General features: G+C 44.5%; 1 non-coding gene across 1 annotated transcript; it reads left to right on the forward strand.

Annotated features, from left to right (window-relative positions):
• The first annotated feature begins 7,538 nt into the window (after positions 1-7,538).
• Trnag-ucc (transfer RNA glycine (anticodon UCC)) lies at positions 7,539-7,610 on the forward strand. Its single transcript has one exon. It is a non-coding gene; the product is annotated as a tRNA-Gly (tRNA).
• Positions 7,611-8,013: the final 403 nt, after the last annotated feature.

Raw genomic sequence — 8,013 nt, forward strand, 5'->3', positions numbered from 1 at the left:
ATATACCAGAAGTTTCCGTGATATTTCATGAAAAGAAACATTTGAGCTGGCTTACCTGCTTTGCCCTGAGGGTTCGAAACAAGCTTCCGCTGGGTTCCTGATCTTGGAGAACGAATCCAGCCTGACGTCGAATGCAGGGACCAACATGAATCCTCATCTTCTATACGAAAGGCAATTTAATTGTGGCCTCTGGTTTTCGTAACGGAACCATTGGCGAGATGTGGAGATGAGGTGAAATGACTATTATGTGAATGTGAAGGTACCAACAGACGGGCAGAGCTAGAGTGCTTGCTGATGGTCCAGCCGGCATTGTACGGTGGCTTTACGATTCTGGCGAGTGCAGACGCTGTAATAGGTAATCCGCACAATACACCAGCGGCAGGAGGTGGATTTTCCGCTACGGCGAAAAGGCCACGGTCTAGAGACCACGAACAACGAGACTGTCAATGCGTGGCCCAACGCTGCTACCTTCAAAATTTCCAGAGATCTACAACAGGTATAGTGCACTTTGCGGCAGTTCCAGCCGATTACGCATCTGGACAGCCGTGCGTGTTAACGCGACCGCTTCCGGGACAGGGAGATACGCTGGCCCTGTATCGGAGCTGCGCGACGGATTAACACCGACTCCCACCCTTCAACACTCCCAAAAGTGCATGTTAGTCAAAGATAATACGAATGCAACTTAACGCAGTGTTCCATCTACATCATCTACATGATTACTCTGTAATTCACATTTAAGTGCTTGGCAGAGGGTTCATCGAACCACAATCATACTATCTCTCTACCATTCCACTCCCGAACAGCGCACTGGAAAAACGAACACCTAAACCTTTCTGTTCGAGCTCTGATTTCTCTTATTTTATTTTGATGATCATTCCTACCTATGTAGGTTGGGCTAAACAAAATATTTTCGCATTCGGAAGAGAAAGTTGGTGACTGAAATTTCGTAAATAGATCTCGCCGCGGCGAAAAACGTCTTTGCTTTAATGACTTCCATCCCAACTCGCTTATAATATCTGCCACACTCTCTCCCCTATTATGTGATAATAAAAAAACGAGCTGCCCTTTTTTGCACCCTTTCGATGTCCTCCGTCAATCCCACCTGGTAAGGATCCCACACCGCGCAGCAATATTCTAACAGAGGACGAACAAGTGTAGTGTAAGCTGTCTCTTTGGTGGACTTGTTGCATCTTCTAAGTGTCCTGCCAATGAAACGCAACCTTTGGCTCGCCTTCCCCACAATATTATCTATGTGGTCTTTCCAACTGAAGTTGTTCGTAATTTTAACACCCAGGTACTTAGTTGAATTGACAGCCTTAAGAATTGTACTATTTATCGAGTAATCGAATTCCAACGGATTTCTTTTGAAACTCGTGTGGATCACCTCACACTTTTCGTTATTTAGCGTCAACTGTCACTTGCCACACCATACAGTAATCTTTTCTAAATCGCTTTGCAACTGATACTGGTCTTCGGATGACCTTACTAGACGGTAAATTACAGCATCATCTGCGAACAACCTAAGAGAACTGCTCAGATTGTCACCCAGGTCATTTATATAGATCAGGAACAGCAGAGGTCCCAAGACGCTTCCGTGGGGAACACCTGACATCACTTCAGTTTTACTCGATGATTTGCCGTCTATTACTACGAACTGCGACCTTCCTGACAGGAAATCACGAATCCAGTCGCACAACTGAGACGATACCCCATGGGTCCGCAGCTTGATTAGAAGTCGCTTGTGAGGAACGGTGTCAAAAGCTTTCCGGAAATCTAGACATACGGAATCAACTTGAGATCCCCTGTCGATAGCGGCCATTACTTCATGCGAATAAAGAGCTAGCTGCGTTGCACAAGAACGATGTTTTCTGAAACCATGCTGATTACGTATCAATAGATCGTTCCCTTCGAGGTGATTCATAATGTTTGAATACAGTATATGCTCCAAAACCCTACTGCAAACCGACGTCAATGATATAGGTTTGTAGTTCGATGGATTACTCCTACTACCCTTCTTAAACACTGGTGCGACCTGCGCAATTTTCCAATCTGTAAGTACAGATCTATTGGTGAGCGAGCGGTTGTATATGATTGCTAAGTAGGGAGCTATTGTATCAGCGTAATCTGAAAGGAACCTAATCAGTATACAATCTGGACCTGAAGACTTGACCGTATCAAGCGATTTGAGTTGCTTCGCAACCCCTAAGGTATCTACTTCTAAGAAACTCATGCTAGCAGATTGTGTAATGTATATAAAAGTGTGCAGTGCATATACAGTGTTCTCTCATATGAAATAGTACTACATACGAGGGTTGGAACTTAAATAGTGGCAACTATTTATTCACAACCGATACAAAAGAGTTACATGTTTGCACCTGTTACTGTCCTTCGAAGTAGTCACCAGCGTTGTGTAGAACCCGTTGCCAGCGATGTGGAAGGCGTAGTATACCGTTAGCAGAGCCTGTTCTGTTGTTAGGGAGAATGGAGTGTTCTACTGCCTGTCGAATCTCTGGAACAGTTCTGAAGCGAATGCCACGAATTGGTTCCTTCACCTTCGGAATCAAATCAAATACTCCGGAGAGTATGGTGGATGGTACAGTACTTCCCAGTCCCATCGACCGAACGGAGCAGCCACAGCTTACACTGTATGTGCCCGCGCATTGTCGTTCAAAATGATGGGTGGGTTGCGCAGAAAGTGTCGCTGCTTCTTTCGCAAAGCTGGTCGCAGGTGATGCTCCAAAAACGAACAGTAATACTGTGCATTGACGGTCTGCCGTGGAGGAACGTAACCCGTTACTATAACACCATCACAGTCGTACACGAGAATCACCGTAACTTTCACCACACTGGGGCTCTGACGCACTTTCGACTTTCGCGGCGACCCACAATGACGTCATTCGTTGGATTGGTTTTTCATTCCTGGATTCGTGGCATTAGTTTCAGAACTGTTCCAGAGATTCGACAGGCAGTAGACCGCTCCATTCGCACCATCAACAGAACAGGCTCTGCTAACGGTATACTACGCCTTCCACATCGCTGGCAACGGGTTCTACACAACGCTGGTTACTACTTTGAAGGACAGTAACAGGTGCAAACATGTAACTCTTCTGTATCGGTTGTGAGTAAATAGTTGCCACTATTTAAGTTCCAACCCTCGTATTTGAGATTTTCTGTGAATCCTTGATTTTATTCTGCATATCAAAAAAGCGTGCCAACATGTCACAAACATCATTCGCCACAACGAACGTGGTTACTAAATATTGCGCCAAACAAAAACCCCATTGCAACTCATATCAATAACCATGATAAGTTTATTTTACTATTGTTTTTGTGGCTCTTTGCAAATATTAAGATTCGCAAAGATTTCGTCGTATGTCAAATATTTTTCTTTCTCTCTTTCTCTCTCTCTCTCTCTCTCTCAACCACAATTTTACATGTACCTCTCTCTAAATCCAATATGACACTTTTCTTTGTGTAATGTGCTATTGTTTTCATAGATGTATGTCATAACCAGTACACCAAAACAACAATTTTTAAGAGATGCCATCTTATGGCCCCACATCAAAATCACTCTCCTTTTAATGACAGCAACTTTGAACAGACAGTACTAACAAACTCATACAAATATATACTTCGATATCAAAACTCAAACAAAACCACTGAAAAAAACTTGCTACAGTCGCCTAAAGGACTAGATCTAAAACAAAATTACAATAACATAATAAATCAGTCTGCAAGCCACCAAAATGTAACGAAGAAAATATTTAAAAAAAGAAATTTATGTATAACGAAACAAACTACAGCGAAAAGAAAAAAGACTTTCGATAACAGTACAGAAATTGTACCCATGAAACTTAAAGGTATCTTCATCTGTACCAATGTATTTGTCAATCTTGTAAATAAGTTTATTACGTAAGGAAAAGCCTGGTCAGTGTGCCAGCCAGCCTGGATCTAGTTTTTTGGTTGTTTTCCACGTCGCACTGGGTGAGTAAAGGGCTGGTTTCCATGTTATGCTTCAAGATACTCGTGACGAAAACATTTAGAACTCTGCACACAGAATTTACTCTGTGCACAGACAGGTTAGGTACACTTTTTTCCTGGTGGACGGTGGGGGGGGGGGGGGGAGGGAGTAGGGGGAGATGAATTTTTCGTCAGTTGGTCTCCTTAAACACTCAACCAGAATCCTAGCCGATTATTCCTCAAATTCTTGTCGGGCCTTCAGCCGGATCAGACCGTCGTCTGCACACAATATTTCACCATTCTATCTGACCGCCATCATCAGGTAAGAAAAGCTAAGTCGCTCTCGCCGATAACTGCCTCAAACCGTGAAGGACGGAATCTTTACATGCAGCGAAAATACGAAAGCGCATGCGCTAAGGTAATGCGCAAGCGCTTAATCGTTGCTACTGCCCCCTGGCGCAAGAAGAGTTGCAGCGCTTCCAGTGGTGAATACTGTCGAAAAACGACATCTGATAAAACAGGATTCCAAGTTTTACTTAGCGGATATCCATTATCACGGTTAATGATATTATCTGTTAGTATGGTTTCGACAGATTCTTTTAAAACACAATCCCAGTAATGTGATGCGTTTGCAACCACTTGTGTCTTATTGTACAGCATCCTACGTCCCTTAGTAAGACAGTAACCGCAAATTCGTCAGGTTGTAATAATCGCGTATGGCGATGATGTTCAACACATCTGTGATTGACGGTGCGAACAGTTTGGGCAATGTATATTTTACCGCACTACCGTGCTATTTTGTTAACGCCGGCTTCCTCAAACGTAATTCGTCCTTAACAGAGTCAAGAAACGCTCTAATCTTAGCTGGCGGACGGAATACGCATCCTACCTATCTACACTAGCCGATTACTGTAACAGGCAAGCGATCGGAAGGGTTTTCTGTAGGGAATCTGAAGCACGTGTTTGTTCACAGGAGGAGGGGAGTTTCATTTTAGATGCATACATAATATAGCTGATATCAAGGATTCCGAAGTCAGGAAATAAATTTCGAAATATTTCGTACGACTGTGCATCGTCAACAGTGTCTGCTGTTCCAGACGTGCATGTAAGCACCCCAGGTTACGGTAACTTCGTTGGTCATTCACTCAACAGTCGTGCTGTGGGTCCTAGGTGGATGGTCAGCTACGAAATTCTCATACTACCGTCCATGTTTAGGGTTTCTGTGTATACACTAAACAGCTCAAGGCAATAGCACGCTTGGGTCCTCTGCAAAGGGTGTGGAAGGTTTCCTCCCACATCAGTTTTCAATACCAGCTACAGATCCGTCTCTAAAAACCCTTCGTCGACAGAAAATTAAGCTGCAACCGTCCTTAGATCCGACAACGTAAAGACACTCTGCGATGAAGGACTATAGTAAATGCCGGAAGCGGTCAAGAAGTCGCCATTTAGGAAGACTCTTTATAATATTCTACAGAGTATCACAAAACGGTGTACTGCCAGTATGACCACACTTGCACCGCACTTCGGCCGATTGTAGGCTCACCGGAAAAAAATATTCGCTCCTGTACGCACACACAGATGAATCGTTAAGCGATCGAATCGCGTGCTCAACCACACGCGAACTGCCTTTACGTGAGCATTAGGCAGTAACAATTAGTGAGAAATTTATGTTTCAAACGGACATTGTACGTAAACATGGCTAAATGTAAGGACATGACAGAGTGACTAAAAGGGACAACCATGTTTAGCCGCGCCCACAACGATACTGTGTGTTAAGTTGCTGGGTTTGTTGGTGTTTTGCTGCGGTTTGTTCAACACTTCTACAAGCAGTGGTGCAACACATTAGGCCATGAGACACGACGTCAGAATTGTGATCGGAAAAAGATTCTAACTGAAGGGGATCTGAGATGCGTTTCACGTTTTTTGCATCAGTATTTCTTCCAAAACGGATAGGAATTTCTGCAGGCGGTGAACGAAGTTTCATTGCAACCTGCGATAGAACACTGCGACAGGAATAGCATGCAATCAGTATTGGGAGTTGGTCACCTTGCAAGAGGCCATTGCTCACACAGGCGCATAAAGATGTCAACAGCGAAGTTCGTCGGGCTAGAAGAGCATGTGAATGGTTTTCTGAACAATCTCCAACCCCATTACATCTCGACTGGCTTCCAAAATCGCATGACGTGAATGCTATATCATCACAGTAATTGGGCGGAAATTCACGATCAAATCCTCAGCGAGCGTTTTAACCTGGATGTAACGTATCTGCAGAACCTTATGGACTCGCTTCCTAACCAAATACAGACTGCTATCAAGTCTACGACCGGAATTACACCGTATATAGTGACGCTTGTAATGATTTATCTGGGGGTGACAAGTTTATTGTCTGGAGAGCTTATCAAGCTGTGTGGTACTGGTCTAGCAGGCGTATGGAGCTACATCGTTTTGTCTATCCGGGCTGGAAAGAGCTCTTCTTGAAAGCTTCATAGGAGATGCGATGCGATGACAACATCCCCATTCGCACTGTGTACCGCTTCTACTCTGTTTTCTTCTTACAGAGACAACGAAATAACGTGTCGCTCTTACAAACCGGGTTATTTCGGCAACAACCGTAAAGACTGGCAGACGACGGCACTAAAGAAGCTCGTCAACAACACTTTGAAGGCAGTGGGTGGAGATCTGACGTTAGAGATGACGAGAGTCTCTTCGCCGATTCTTTTTGAGGCGCCACCCAATTTGTTCGTTCTAGGCCAATGCGTTTCACGTCCTTCTTTCTTAAGTGAGGGCGACTTTGGAATCGTGCGCACTCGGGATAATTTTAACAGAAAAGAAGAAGCCATGAAACTCAGCGATGTATGGACAGTGGCGCTACAGAATCGATGAGAAGTTTTTATCTCTGACGTATGTATAGTTAAATTTTATCCTTGACAAGGTTTATCTCTGCTATCACGTGAAATCCAGACCACGCCCACTTTCCGCGGTATTTAGGCCGTTCTTAGACGTCCGACTCGTCAATCGGCAAGACTCAGCACAACCAGGAGCACATCCGAAGATGTCCAACGTAGCTTTGGGCGAAACTTCAACGATAGAAGAGTTCCATGGACCACGGCCATACAACCCGGAAGAATTCTCGGCAATTGAAATGTTCCCACGTGGGCTTGGAAGTTCCGACAGAAGCGAGGGGGGAATGGGGGGGCAGAGGGGACAAAAACTCCGTGGAGTCTGTCGTGCGATATGGGTCTTGTAAATTCTGGCACTAAATAAATTTAAATACTACAGTATTCATTTATCATCGAAATATAACGAAGTTGCACTGGCCAACGCCTTCAGCTGTGTGAGATACCTTCATAAACAGTGTAAAGTAATAGCATAAATTTCATCCCCAATGTATTACTTTGGATGTAACGTGGCTAGAAAACATAAGCCGCAGTTGCAACCTGATGGAAAGCAAACGGCTGCAAACAGTTCCGCTTCACTGGCAGATGCCGCATCATGTCGCCTGTCCGTGACGTCACGGTGAAAGGAGAAGCGCTGCTCCGCTCGTCGTAGCGACTGCAGAATGCTGGGCTCTTCAGCGTGCGATGGTGGTGTAATGGTCAGCATAGTTGCCTTCCAAGCAGTTGATCCGGGTTCGATTCCCGGCCATCGCATGTATTTTTACTCAAGTTTCGGGAATACCAGTGAAGTGATTTTATTTAGTGTGGAGCACTACACATGCAAACAGTGAACAACACATAAAAATACGTAGATATAAGCACAGAAAAAACATTAAAACAGGTGTTATATTCAAATGTTCAGTTTCCTTGTCCAGTCAATGCTTGATACTGTGGCCACGAGAAAGTCTTTTGAGTCACCCAGGTAAGCTCTCAGTTTACACCCCTCGACAGTGTGGCGTATAGTACGGCTCGGTGCTCCAGTCACAGCTTGGAGTGGGCTGCTTATCGCATTTCTGCAGATTGTAAACGTACAGTCCGTGTCCCGTTTTTATTCTTCCACTCATGCCGAGGGAGTTCAAAGTCCTTGGGTCTCTATCGCACAGTAGTTCCCAATCTT

Source organism: Schistocerca nitens, chromosome 7, assembly GCF_023898315.1.
Source record: "Schistocerca nitens isolate TAMUIC-IGC-003100 chromosome 7, iqSchNite1.1, whole genome shotgun sequence".
Taxonomy (NCBI): domain Eukaryota; kingdom Metazoa; phylum Arthropoda; class Insecta; order Orthoptera; family Acrididae; genus Schistocerca; species Schistocerca nitens.